This window comes from Hibiscus syriacus, unplaced genomic scaffold, assembly GCF_006381635.1.
Source record: "Hibiscus syriacus cultivar Baekdansim isolate YM2019G1 unplaced genomic scaffold, ASM638163v2 tig00002840_pilon, whole genome shotgun sequence".
Taxonomy (NCBI): Eukaryota; Viridiplantae; Streptophyta; class Magnoliopsida; order Malvales; family Malvaceae; genus Hibiscus; species Hibiscus syriacus.
Window position 1 is genome coordinate 396,869 of NW_024061947.1, and position 15,480 is coordinate 412,348.

Consider the following 15,480-nt stretch of genomic DNA (forward strand, 5'->3'; position numbering starts at 1 on the left):
CACCGTATTTTGAAGGAGGGTCGTAGAGTCTATTGGGTACACCTCCTCGGCAAGACGATGACAACGACGATCAAGGCCTGTGACCCCGACGTACTCGACGACCCGTGTGGCATTATCATTCGACCACTTCACGGCATCGTCAAGAACTTAGAAGACATAGATAAAAAAATTTGTAATTTTCATGTAATTTTTTTTACAATTAATTTACTTTGTATTTCGTAAAATTTAATTAAATTGATTTTATTTTGAATTTTAATTTTTTAAATTATCCCCAACCAAACTCGTCACCTCGAGGTGACGAGTTCCAGGTGCCCATTGATGCCTGTTGATGCCCATCTGCCTGTTGAGCAACGACTAGCCAACGACTTGTTTATTTTGAATTCGAATGAACTTGTCACCTCGACGTGATGAGTTTCATGGAATATTTTTTATTTGAATTTATAAATTTTATTTTTAAAAATAAAAATATTTTTAATAGACTCATCACCTTGACGTTATGAGTTATTATAGTGTCATTAAAATAATGACCAACGTGAGGCCCACTACGCGTGGACCAATAAAATAATATCCCTTGGTTTAGTGCTTTGTCTCATGTTATTTCACCTAAGGCTGAGCAACGAAACCGAGTAAAACGGTTCGGTTCAGTTCAGTTTGGCATTATACGGTTTAGTTTTCGATTCGGTTTAAAGTCTTCATTCTTTTGATTCGGTTTGGTTCAGGTTTTCCATATGGAACCCATTTGTTCCATATTGAACCAAATAGGCAATTTTTTTTAAAACAAATTATAGTTTCAAGTGATTTTTTCATTGAAAAACCGATAAACCGAACCGAAAAACCCGAACCGTTATAAAAACTGAACCGAAAAACTCGAACCGTTATAAAAACCGAACCGAACCGAAAAAACCGGTTTCAGTTTTTTCGGTTTTTTAACCAATCGATTTCAGTTTAAATATTGAAAAACCGTTTATTTCGGTTCGGTTCAATTTTTGGTAAAAAACCGAACCGAACCGAATACACCCCTAATTTCACCCAAACTAACTTGGGTTTGAATCCTTTCTTCCTTACTATTTGTTGGGTGATTTATTTTTCTTTCAAGTGTCACCCAAAATGATTTTTGTATTTGATAGACGAAAAATATTTTTTAAAAACTATTTTTTATTTTTTATAGTTACAAAATATTTTTTATTTTTATAGTTAAAAAATATTTTTTAGTATTTGATAATTATAATTTATTTTTTAATATATGTAATCACCATTTTTTAAAAATTAATATTTACAACAAAAGTCCAATACCGACCCAAGGCCCAACCGACCCAACTCTACTCACCTAACCCTAGGCAACTTGTTGCCTTAACTTGATGCCACCCAACATGTCTGCCACCATCGGCCCTGCCAGTTGCTCCTGCAAAAGAACATAAACATCATCACACACACAACAAGTGGTATTTTTATAAATGTAAAAATCAATGTAAAATGGCTATAAAAGTCGAATCATAATGTAAGGAAAGGGGGGAACTTTTCCTATCAATAAGAACCAGAATATTCAAGTTCTCATCAATAAACCATTTTATCAGCAATCAAAAGAAGTTTCTCCAATAACAGGGTATTCTAGAGTTGTGTTTTCTTTTCGTGGTTGTTGAATCCTTAGACAACAACGAAAATAAATTTTAATTTCTAAGTCCGTTCTTGGTTCGATGCTAAACAAATGCTAGAAGGAGCAGTGTTGATCCACTCATCCGCACAATAGATAGCCAAGCAGCAAAAGGAGTCCTTAAAAGCCAAAATTAATGAGCTAGAAGTTACAATACATAGATGTTATCAGCAAATTCAGCAGTGAACTTGGAACCTCACTACGACAGGCTTAGGACACCATTCAAAGGCAGCACGAAGCAATGGAGAGAGCAGTGAATCAGGCCTGTGGTGTTACTCATCGAGTCTATAAATTATCTGAAGAAGCGGCAAACTTAAGAGTTTTCGTGATCCCAGAATCAGAGGAAGAACGAAACATCATGGGATTGATGATAGAGCTCGAGAGATTAGTGAATAAGGCAAGATTTTATGTTTATGTACTCTCTTCGCCTAAGTGCTTAGACGTTGTGTGTTGTTGAGTACTTTTTGTATAAACTAAGTTATTTTGGAATCAATATCGAGCTACATTTGCATCTCGCATTTTGCACACCCATTTTACATTTGCATATGCATCTTTGCATTTTTTGTATTAACATATACACATTGTGCATTACATGGTATACATTGCATCTCAACATGCATTAATCACGGATCCGGGGAATAGCTTGTAGAGAGTCTTTTGATAAAAGTTTTGGGGTAAGATGAAGTAACCCCATCCGTACCCAAAAAGGATTGAGAACTATGAACATAATGTTAGCCCCGTCTGAGGTTTGAGGCATTATCAAGATCCGTGGGGCATGGAGAAGCAAGGCCCATATTTTGTTTGACCCAGGGGTTTTGACCTTTAACTCGTAATGAGACATTCTGGGGCCAGTTACCAAGAAATTTTTCCACCCACCGAGAAACCTGGTTGCACTGGCCTTGTTCTGTTTGAACGCGTTTTTGTTCTTTCCTTAATAGATATTTTGTTAATTGAGCTTATGTCGTTTTCTAAGGTTATGAGCAATAAATCAAGTTTTAATCTTGTAATTCTTTGAATATCAAATGAATTAAAGGTTTTTACTACTTCATTAATTATGGATCTTTGACAAGTCGCAGGATTAGACCTTTCATACCCCATCCAAAACCGAACACCTTACTAATTTCCTTACACAGTCTGTGCTCATTACCAAAAGACTAAACCTTGACATCACTTCCCGGAAACAATAAAGTCATTCCCTTATCCCCCCGATACACCAAAACATGTACTTTTACCTTCATTTTTCATAACATTATCTTTTTAAGAGTTATGACTTTAAAGTCACACATTTCCCTTCTTAGACACGGAACCAACATTTATTTCCCAACCTTAATAAGTCCTAGGAGCATAACAAGAATCATTCCTACAAGAAAGAAAAGATGGAGTGTTGCTGATCATGCTTTGAGAATTCGAATAATTGGGGCATACTAGGAGCAAAGTGAAGTAGAAATAAAGGGAATCATTGAAATAATTCTATCATGCATTAATTATATTGTTTTCCAATAAATAAGGTTAACTCTGAATACTCGTCCCCTTGGGGATACCTCTTTTACAAAGACTTCCGTGTATGAGATGATGAACGACTTTGTTTCATTTATCCTTATATATATATATATCCCTTGTTGTCCCATTTTGAGCCTATAATATTTTTTTCTTCTGATTCAACCCTAACCAAGGAATACCCTCCACACTCGGGGGCAATGGTGAAGGACATTTGCTCGTATGAGTGAGGATCATCAATCCAAATTTAGCTACAAAAGCAAGTCATGATGAAATAAGGTGATAAATGATAAGATACCGTGAGGTAGACCAAATACGAAGCGCTCGAAGATCAAATCTAGTTGATAACACAGAGAGAAAGAAGAAAAGATATAGAAAAAAGAAAAAAAACAACAAAATAAGAAAAAGAAAAAAATAAGAAAGAAGAAAATAGACAGATCTAATACTTCAAGACGAGTGGTTCAAAGTTTTAGAATCAATTCACCTGAAGATCAGAGAACACCAAAAGAAAAGAGAATAAAGACACACAAGCAAAGTCAAATCGAGCAAGACAAGATTAAAGACATCAATACAAATTGTTCATTGGTTCAATAACCCTTAAACACTTATTTGGGCCTATATATCCCTTTCTTTCACAACCATGAGCCATAGCCTACGTTACGTGCCTGAAAAATCCCTTCTAATCATATATAGATTTCTAAGTGGAGAGACTATCTTTATATTTCATTCCTCCCCTTAGGGTTAATTTTATTTCAAAAAATAGTTTTCTAAAATCTTTAATGCATGATAGGGAAAAATAATAAAAGGAGGGTTCAAGACATAAAATTTTAAATGACGTCTTGAAACCAAAGGAGAATTCGAGTTAAAAACCTAAAAAGACAGCTCGAACATGAAGATTGTCAACCACTGCACAGAAGGAAAATCTTATATATCTCTTAATAAAGCATTACACAGTCTAAAGGCGCTCAGGAGGGCTGAGAACCAGTGAACATTTCTAGAAGAGAAGCATGACAGTTGCTTCATCAGATCAATGAACGCCATAATCAAGAACACAAAAAGCCAACCTGAAACACATTACCTCCCCAAATTAACCTGAGCCTTTTATCATCATTAATCTTTACACTTTTCAAATGTATATAATTTTTTAATGATTAAAAGAAATTTGATTTATTTGATATTCAATGAACTCTTGTTTTACAATTTGTTTTGATTGTGAGCCAGAAGAAAATGAAGACATATTTGAATTTTATTCAACATTTTTTCACATTTCCAAAATAAAAGAAAATAGAAACATTTTCAAACAGGACAATCTCAAGTGAAAAAGGTCCTTGAAGTTGACGAGGCTCATTCTGCCTCTAGCAAAGAAAAGAGCAAACGATGCCAGAACAATGAAGCATTTCTTGAAAGAATATAGTCTGAGAGATCATAAGGACTAGATGATGAAACTTCTAGCACTTCATCGTGACATTATCAGAAGCAGATGATCGCCTTAGTTGGAGATGACACATATCCCAACTCATAGAAAAATGAAAGACAATTATGATCACTTCTTAAGTGTCCATATGGTTGTGGCATTGTGAAGAGAAGCCCTCAAGCTATTCGATAACATTGTTGATTAGTGACATTAGAGTGAAAGATATGGTTAAGATGTCATTAATAGTTATGATTTTGGCATAAAAAGAGCCACGAGTACCCGCATTGGGGCATTACCTAAACAAGATGTCGTTAAGATCACAAGATTCAAACCAAACAGACATGGTGAATGACCCTCATCGCTTGGAGTGTCAGGGTCGAAAGATGAACACATGCAGAGCTTACCCGGAGAAATGAATCATTCACGCTACAGTTAGCCAAGAACTCTAGAGAAACAATTCTGATTAAAAGGTCAAGTCAAAGACGTGTAAGGTGCCCAATCATCTACCTGATCACAATGAGAATTCAAATGAGGAAGCACTTCTTCTAGAATAATGTTGAAGAAACAAGACAAAATATAGAAGATGAGAGGGACATGATTGTTTCAGAGGATTAGTTTGACCATGCTGATGTTAGGGGTAAACTCCATACAAGAGTAAAGGAAAACCGAAATCTCTATTTTGAAGTCAAAAAGATGATTATTGATAGATATTTCTGCACATAAGAAAGTCATGCATTACATTTAGATACATGTTGCATTCACATTTCATGCATCAAAGCATATTTTTACATATTTTCCAAGAAAAGAAGAGAAGAAAAAGACATAATTCAAGCCTTGAATGAAGGGAATTATATTCCGATTAGCAGAACCTCAAGAATTGAGGAGCTCAATCCAAGAATAATCATTACTTTGATGTGGGGGCACGTTACCCAAACAACATGATATTTTCAAAAGATTTTTTAAAGAAACTAAACTGGATTTTCAGGGGTTTCTTGATGACGATTTTTAATGAATTTTTATAAGTAGCTTGAGGAACCAACGTGATATGTAGGGGTTCCTTGATGAGAAGCTTGAGAGACCAACGTGATATGTAGGGGTTCCTTGATGAGAAGCTTGAGGGACCAATATGATATGTAGGGGTTCCTTGATGAGAAGCTTGAGGGACTAACGTGATATGTAGGGGTTCCTTGATGAGACATTCGAGGGACCAACGTGATATGTAGGGGTTCCTTGATGAAAACTAAGAAACTGAGCTTGATTTTCAAGGGTTTCTTGATGAGTTTGAAAATCTTCAAAGAGAAGATAAACCAATCAACATTGCCAGTAGAGAATTCATAATGAAGATATTGTTCAATTTTTTGCTTGATTCTATCACAGAATAAGGTAGATCAACACTAACATTTCAAATCCATCATAGAAGGAGGTGGATCAACATTTCAAATCCATCACAGAAGGAGATGGATCGACATTTTAATCCAGCACAGAAGGAGTTGGATCAACATCAATTTTTTGCTTGATTCTATCACAGAAGGAGGTTTTCTATCACAGAAGGAGGTAGATCAGCACTGGTATCTCGTTTGATTCCATCACAGAATGAGGTGGATCGACATTTTTATTTCGCTCAAATCCATTGCAGAAGGAGTTGGATCAGCGTCAACTTTTTGCTCGATTCTATCACAGAATGAGATAGATCAGCACCGACATCTCATTCGATTTCATCACAGAATGAGGTGAATCAACATTTTTTCACTCGATTCCATCACATACTGAGCTGGAACAACACCAATACTTAGCTCATCCATCACATACATAGTTGGATCAACATCCTCAACATTGTCATTCTTGCTCGATTAATCACATATGGAGTTGAACCAGCAACACCTCGCTTGAGGGATCAATATTTCCAGAAAAATATCACAATGAGAAAAAACATGCGACTTGAAGAACTGAAGATGAAGACTCAAGAAAGAGAACGAAACAAAGATGACATCATTTGCAGTAAAGACTCGAAGATTTCACAGAAGAAGAAGAATTGACATTCCCTAGTGAAGAGTTCACATCTTGACAAGAAGAGACCGAGATGAAAAATGGTGTTTTATTATCTTTGCTTCATTTCCGTTCCACAACAATGAGTAAAGAGGGGCAACTGTAATCACCATTTTTCAAAAATTAATATTTACAACAAAAGCCCAATACCGACCCAAGGCCCAACCGACTCGACCCTAGTCACCTAACCCTAGGCAACTTGTTACCTCAACTTGCTGTCGCCTAGCATGTCTACCACCACCGCCCCTGCCAGCTACTCCTGCAAAAGAACAAAAACATCATCACACACACAGCAAGTGGTATTTTTATATATGTAAAATTCAATGTAAAATGGCTATAAAAGTCGAATCATAATGTAAGGAAAGAGGGAACTTTTCCTATTAATAAGAACCAAAATATTCAAGTTCTCAGCAATAAACCATTTTATCAGCAATCAAAAGACGTTTCTCCAGTAACAAGGTATTACTGAGTTGTGTTTTATTTTCATGGTTGATGAATCCTTAGACGACAATGAAAATAAATTTTAATTTCTAAGTATGTTCTTGGTTCAATGCTAAAACAATGATAAGTTAAGGGGTGTAGTTTACCTTGCTACCGTGGGTTTGTCGGGGTAGCAGTGTCATCAGAGAGGGTAGAATAATTGGTGGTGGCTTGTGATCGAAGGACCACCGTGTATGGTGGTCGGTCCTCGGGTTGGTTCTCGCTTGAGGAGAGACATGACGTGGGTCGTGATGCTATCCTCGTGTGTTCCATACGCTTTGTATGTCACCTATTGGAGGAGAATGACCGCCTATATAGGGTGGCCGGGGCGCTGTCGGCTCCGGCTAGTCGGAGGGTCGGCTACCGCGGGGTGGTGAGCAAGGAGAAAAAGGACGAGGAAGCTAGGGATTTTAGAGGATCGCGCGAATTGAAAATCATGGAGAGGGATTATCTTTTATTTTGGTATTTGAGGCAAATCACGCAAAGGTCTTCATACCTCCAGCGTGTTTTGTGTTAAAGTCACTGAGTCATGGGTTAATTATCCATAAGTCCTTAAACTTTAGGAATCTATTTATATTATGGTCACCAATTTATGGGTAAACTCTTGTTTGGTCCTTGTCCATAGCAGATGTAGCGTTTTAGTCAAACTTTCGTGGGTAAATACCTTATAGGTCCCTGTTATTTTTGTCATGTTTTATTTAGATCACTAGGTTGGCCGTTTGTTTGTTTATTTCAATTCGGGCTGCATGTTTTGTTTTGTTTTATTTTAGTCATTTTGATATTTATTTTATTTTATTTATGACACTCTGTTTGCATTTATTTTAATTTAACCACTATTTCCTCATCTATTTTATTATTTGATTATGATATTCTGTTTTTTACATTAGTTTCAATTTAGTAACTTTTTAATTTTTTATTTAAATAATAAATTTTATTTTCTTGTATTTTAGTAATTTTACATATTTTAATTATATTTAATATTTATATTCTTTTAACTTAATCATTGATAGATCATTTTTCAAATTTAGTCCATAACCTTTTAATTATTCGAATCTTAAAATTAATTTAGGTTAATAATAGAGCCTCCGTTTTAGCTTAGATTTCAACTAGTCTTTTAATTTAGGAGATAATTCGAGTCGGCCCTCGCGTGAACGCTCGAGGGACTACTTTGGTTATTCGATTCAATAATTAATTAAAATCAAATAGGATTAATATTAGAGCCTACATTCTTAGGCTTGACCCCTAGGTTCTTTAATTTTCACAATTTAACACTGCATGTTAGAAAAATCCTTAATTTATTTTTAGTATAATTAAAATTAGATAAAATTTTGCTTGATTGCATTGTTTTTAAAACTTAAGGCACTGTTCACTTATTAAGGAGTTAATAGTATATCCTCCGCGATCGTGCTCAGGGGGTGACTACTGGTAATTCCCTAAATAAGTCGACATCCTTTTCAAAATCGCATAATGTTTTTCTAAAAACGAGACAATGTTCGGTTATTAGGCACAATAGCTGATTTTTCACATTTACGCTCGGGAGTGAATGCTATCGGCCTTAATAAACGAATAACATTTTAAAATTTGCATTCATAATGATTTTCAAATTAAATAAAGATCAAACTCAAAATTTTCACTTTTAAATATAGGTTAACCAACTAGGTACCAATTTTTGGGCGCTTATGAGGGTGTTAATCCTTCCCCACATGTAATTGACTTCCGAACCTGATTTATGGATTTTCATAGACCCCAAAACTCGATATTTTGATAAAAATAAAATGTTTTATTAAAATCACCCGATTTTTATGGTGTCCCAAATCTCACCTTAAATTATTGGTGGTGGCTCTTCACATTTCAAAACGATTTTCAAAGAGAAAACCCCCGAGTCGGTATCGGTCTTTCCCCGCCCGGGCGAAAAACGGTGTCGACAATATAATTTATTTTTCTAGTACCTTTATATTTTTGGTAAAATATTTTACCATCTGATTTTCGGTAAAATATTTTTTTAGTTTTTCACTTCAAAATATAAGCCCTCAAAATTTTATTTTATTTATTTAATATTAATATAATATTTTAATATCTTTTTAATGGAAATATTAATTATTAAAATATTTAATATATATAATAATTTTAATAATATTTATATTATATGTAATCAGTTATATTATAAAAAACAATTATATTATGTTTTTAATTTAACGATCTATAATAAATTGTTAATATTATCTATTATTTTTATAAATATAATATTATTAAATTATTAATAATGAATAATATTAATTTATACATTTAACATTAATATAATTATTTAGTATTATGTTAATAAAATACTAATAATTAAAATTACGGGTGTTTAAAAAGTTATTTCGACCACCGATCGAATTGAATTACCTTTAATCGAATTAGTCAAACTTTTTCTTTAATCGTTAATCGAACCGATATTTTTTTTCTAAATATTAACTGAACCAAACTTTATTCAATTTATGTAAATCAATTTCTATAAAATTAATTATAGTGTATCAAACAATTACTGAAAATGGTTTATACAATATCATCAAAAGACTATAAAATAATTTTCAAAACTATTTTTCAGAAATGTAATTTATTTTACGTAAAACAGTTTAATGTATTCATTTTACGTAATTTTCATGTAATTTATTTTACGTAAACTAGTTTTAGATAAGTTATTTTACGTAAATTATTTTTCAGAAAATCAATTATATTACAGTACAAAGTTCATTTTTATAATTATGTCAAACCAACATATTAAAAACAAAGATCAAAGTTTGACAACTCCAATCCCTAAAAGCATGATGTAAATTTGATGAATTAATGTATTTTATGAGACTGAGTTTAGTTGAATCATAACGATATTCTTTCGTACAAAACAAAACTTCAAAGACGTCATTGTTTGGTAGTTGAAGGGCGATTTTCACGACAACCACAGATTTTAAGTTGATTGATCTGTGGTCCGCTGTCTTGAAAATAAGATGGTTGATCATTGATACCGACACTTTTCTGGTAAATATTTATATGATTTGTTGCCACAAAAGGTTATGCTGTCTATAAATTAAGGGCGAAGTAAGAATTTGCTTAGGGATATAAGTATGATTATAAATAAGTGGAATCGAGTTCGAATATTATTGAATTTAATTAAGTATCAAACTTGACTTAATTTTAAAATAAAAAATTAAAGTTTGACTTAAGCTCTAAAAGTCTTGAACTCAAAATACTTGTTGACTTAGTTCAATTGAATCTCGAATTCGAACATGAATTTTAAGTACATGAAAGAGTCATACTACATTTTAAAAACAAAATATAAATATTAATATTATTAATCATTTAATTTAAAAAATCAAAAATTTAATACTTTTTTTTGAATTACTGAAGAGCTTTTCGAGTTAAGTATTAAACAGCTCGCTTCAACTCGTTAAAATCTCGATTCAAATTCATTTAAATCTAGTATTGACCTAACTTTAACTAAATAAAACTTTAATAATTTGTAATCTATTTTGTCTCGTTTATTGTCCTTACTGGAAGTAATTACAAATTTTTAAAAGATTATAATATAATTTTAATATAATAACTTGATAGTTTTAAAAGTATTAAATTGAATTTCATCATTTAAGAAGAGTTATTATACATATTGCTTATTGGGTAGAGAACTCTTGCGTTTGTGAATAGAGCAAAATGGGTTGAGAAGATCTCCCTCGCCTCTGCAATACTCGATCTGGATTAGTCGGTCAATACATCGCATACCAATGATTAATTTAAAAAAAAAAAGCTAAAAATGATCCATCATTTTATACTACCCTCTCCCTTACCCGTGCTCTGTCTTTTTCTTGCTTCCATCTTTCTTTGGCAATTCTTGAAATTTCTTTGAAAGTTTCATTCTTTTCGTTTATCATTTATGAAAAGCTAAGTTTATACACAACTTTTTTCTTTCTTTCTTTGATTCAAATCCAAAAATCAAGACCTGTTCTATTCTTTCATGAATACCCGAATATTGTGCCTCAAATGAACATGCGTGTTCATATTTTGATTACCTTGTGCTGATGTCTGGGTTTCGGTAACTTCTACAAGACCCCCGACTTTTCTTTTTTTCTATTTTCATCCAAAACTTTTACCTAAAATCAACATGCATTTTCATATTTTGATTACTTTGTATTGATTTCTGGGTTATATTTGGTAGGGTTCTGGGTAATATATAGGATAAATTACGTATTTAATACATAAACTATCAGTTTTAACCCGCTATAGTACCTAAACTTTTATTTTTTTTAAATAATACTTAATGTTTAGTTTTGGCTTTTATTACTCTGGCAATAAAAACTTAATATGTTTAGTGCCTAAACTATCAGTTGGACCGTTTTAAATACTTAAACTTTCAAAAACAACTTCAAAATTTAACGTCAAGTTTTAAACATGTATTAAAATGAAATAAAAATTAAACTTTATGTATGATTTTAAAAATTAAAAGTTTATGTACTAAAATAAATTAAAACTGATAATTTAGATACTAAACTCGTAGTTTAGCCTAATATATATTTGCTTTTTTTTTTCTCGGTTGGTTTGATTTTCAATGTAAAACCATAAATCGACCGTCCAAATCGACTAAACTGAAAGATAAATCGATAAGCTCATATTAACCGACTAAACTGCCATGGTGAAACCAGATCGGACGGATTTATGCTAGCATATTACAAATTATAAATTATGTCTCTCCCCTAAATGAATTTATGCTAGCATATGACAACCAATTCATAATAAATATAAATTATAAAAATATATATGAGATTAAAAATAATAAAAATAAATATATATTTTTGAAATCATTATATCTCTACATGAATTAAATATTAAATTAATTTATAAATATTTATAATTATGTATCTCATTAAATTATAAACACAACTTATAGTATCTATATTTTTATTTTCATACTATTTTAATACATGTGATATGTATGACATAATTGATCACTTAATTTTCGTATCACACTCTATAACAACATCACAATTATACATATGTTTCCATAATTACATATTTTATTCCAACAATCTCCCACTCATACAACATAAGTTTTCTCACAAATATACAATCTTATGAGTTGAAAATTTGTTATTATATAAACAATTTTGTTCATCAACTATATCTATATAAGATTAAAGCTAAAATGATTAGACATATTAATTGTCACTTATACAAACATAATCAAATGACATAGATCAACCATGGATATGTAGTATAAAAATTACATGTAATGTGAAGTTAACATGTCTATTTTCGACTAATCCTCTTTAAACCTAAGTAATTTTCGAATAGGAAAGAGAGAGTGAATGAACTAATCTGATTTATTATCACAAAAATAATTTAACTAATCTTTTTACATTCTTCAAAATACGTGTTTTGATAACAAAGTTTTACAATCATATTTGATGGTTTAATGCCTCATAGCATGCTATAAATTTTGTTGTCATAATGAAAAAAAAAAGCTACAAATGTTTGCTTGTTTGTTTGTTTGTTTTGTACAATAAAATAGGTCAATGGTGGTTTTTTCGGTCTAAGGTCAACGCATGCTTAAGACTCAATTGAGATTTACAGATTGCTCTCTAAGAGTGACTGCAGTAGGATTCAAACTTGACCTTACAAGCTCAAATTCCTGAATCTCAATCACTTGTGCCAACACTTATTGGTATTTTTTGGTATAACCACCAGTATTCGATCTTTTGATCAACTAATCTGAATCGAGTACTGTATGTATGCAAGGACGACTCTCACTACAAACGAATTGTTTTTTTTTTCTACTTCTGAATTCTGATTGTTCCTTAATTAATCTAATGTATTTATCCTTCTTTTATTTTCTAAATAATATAAATATAAATTATAATAATAATTTCAGTAAAGACCAACAAAATAAATCTAGAAACCATTATACATGTGTGTAAAGTTAATCAAAATTCCTACGCTTACGGTTAATTTGAATCTAGAACCCAATATATTTATATATTCAAATCCTTTTCAAGGTTCTTTAATTTTAACACTAATTAAGAAGCAATTTACGACCGGATTTTATTTTTACAGGAATTCGACGGTCTTGATCATGTAGTAATTATTTTATTTCATTTCTAGAGGCATTTCATCTCTAAGTAAATTTGTAGTTACGCTGATGATTTAAAAATAATATAATTAGATTGATCGATTTCGAATTTGATTAATATAATTATCCTTATTAATACAATATTCGAGGTGATACGAATCTAAGTGTATATTTTTTTACAGGAATTTGACGGTCTTCATTTAGTAATTATTTTATTTCATTTCTAGAGGCATTTCACCTCTAAGTAAATATATATATATTTTTTTTAGTTTTAAGTGATTACAAACTAATATCTGTCCACACGACACGCAACTTCAGGATTTTAACAAAAAAAAATAGCACCTCATGCCACTAAATGAATTCTTTTATTATTTTTTTAATTTAGATATTTTGAAGGATTTAAATAATTCATAAATAGTAGCATATCAAAATTATAACTATAATATAAATATTAAAAAAACTGCTTAAATGGTCACCCAAAATTTTTAGGGCGTTTGTAATTTTGTTACTCAAGCAAAAATTCTTACAATTGAGTCACTTCTATCAATTTGATCATCACAGTTAGAAAACCGTTGAACATTTAACAGTATCTTGAGAATTATAAAATAAAGGCTTAAACTAAAAGTAGGTACTCAAGCTATGTATTTTCTTTTGTTTTAAGTACCTAAATTAAGTACCTAATTTTGTGTGATGTGTAAACATGGTCAAAAAAATATTTTTCTAACCGAAAAAATGATATGACTTACAATGTTTAAATATAATAGTTTAAGGACTTAGTTTGACCAAAAAATAATTTATGTACTTAAAGCCAAAAAGAATACATAGTTTGAGTACCTATTTTTACTTTAAGCCGAAAATAATTTTTAATTAATATATTAATTCTACAATTTTAATTTAATATATATATAACATAAACTATTATGTTAATTAATATTATAAATGATAAAATTATAATCAATTAGTTAATGTTTTTAACTTACCTTTAAAATTAAATGAAAGCATAAGTGGCGGATGAGGAGGAAAAAATCATAAGGGTAAAAATAGAATTTCAATTGTCGAGCATTAAACGAATATGTTTGTGAACATTAAATCAACATGTAAAATGTTCACGAACGTTAAACGAATATTTTCACAAACGAATATGAATACCTTCAAAAATAAATAAACGAATACGAACATGATACCGAAAATTTAAATGAACACTAACCAAACCTAAACACATTCAAAAATAAATAAACGAACATGTTCATTTAACCTAAGTTGTTATATTACAATAAAATTCACTGCTATTTATTTCCGCCCCCTAATAGTCGGATTGCATGACTTCAAAACAATTTTACATTATCATAAGTTGTTATATTACAACAAAATTAACTGCTATCAGATAAATAAAATTACAATAAAATAAAACCACATGCATCATAATGTGTATGGTTACAAAGTGATGTATGAAGTCAGTGGCTGGTTTTTTCGGTTAGATTTTTTTAACATTTTTCTTATTTGATCTTTATGTGATTTAGGTGGCTAGTTTTTTTTTTGTTAGATTTTTTAACATTTTCTTTCTTTGGTCTTTATGTGATCTAGATGACAGTTTTTTGTCAATAGTAATAGAAAAATATCATAATTTTTATTTTAAGTTTATGATTATATTTGTAAATTTTCATTGTAATTTTTTAATAAAACTAACCACTTTCTATTAAAAAAAATCTAAAAGATTTGCTTTAGATAAGAAGATTGACCACTTATTACGGCCTTAAAAAAATGAGAGCTCTATATCATTCTAAGCGATGAACATGATTTTTTTATGATACTTCAAATTTTCTAAAATTCAATTAATATATTTCCTTTTTTATTTGGATCGATGCATTCCCTAATTTTATAATGGGAGGCTTTAATGATTGGGGTATTTAGCAATTTTAAACCACATTTTTAATGCACTAAATTAAAGAGTGGACGGCGTTTTAAAAAATAAAAATGAGTGTACGGATGTATTGCATGCATAATGTATTTGTAACAAGATTATTATATAACCCTATAATTGCAGGCATAACGAAAATATGATTCAACTTGTATCGGTAATCTATAATTCAAGCAATATTATTTTCTTAAGCTTGTTAATATTTGACTTTGATGTAAAAATAATTAGCGCCGTTCGTGTGATACATAGTTTGAATATATATATATATATATATATATATATATAAAACCACTATGTATAATGATCTCAGCTTTGGTCAAAGTTTCAAACTTCAAGAATTGTTATACGACTATAATATAAACCTAAATTTTAATTAA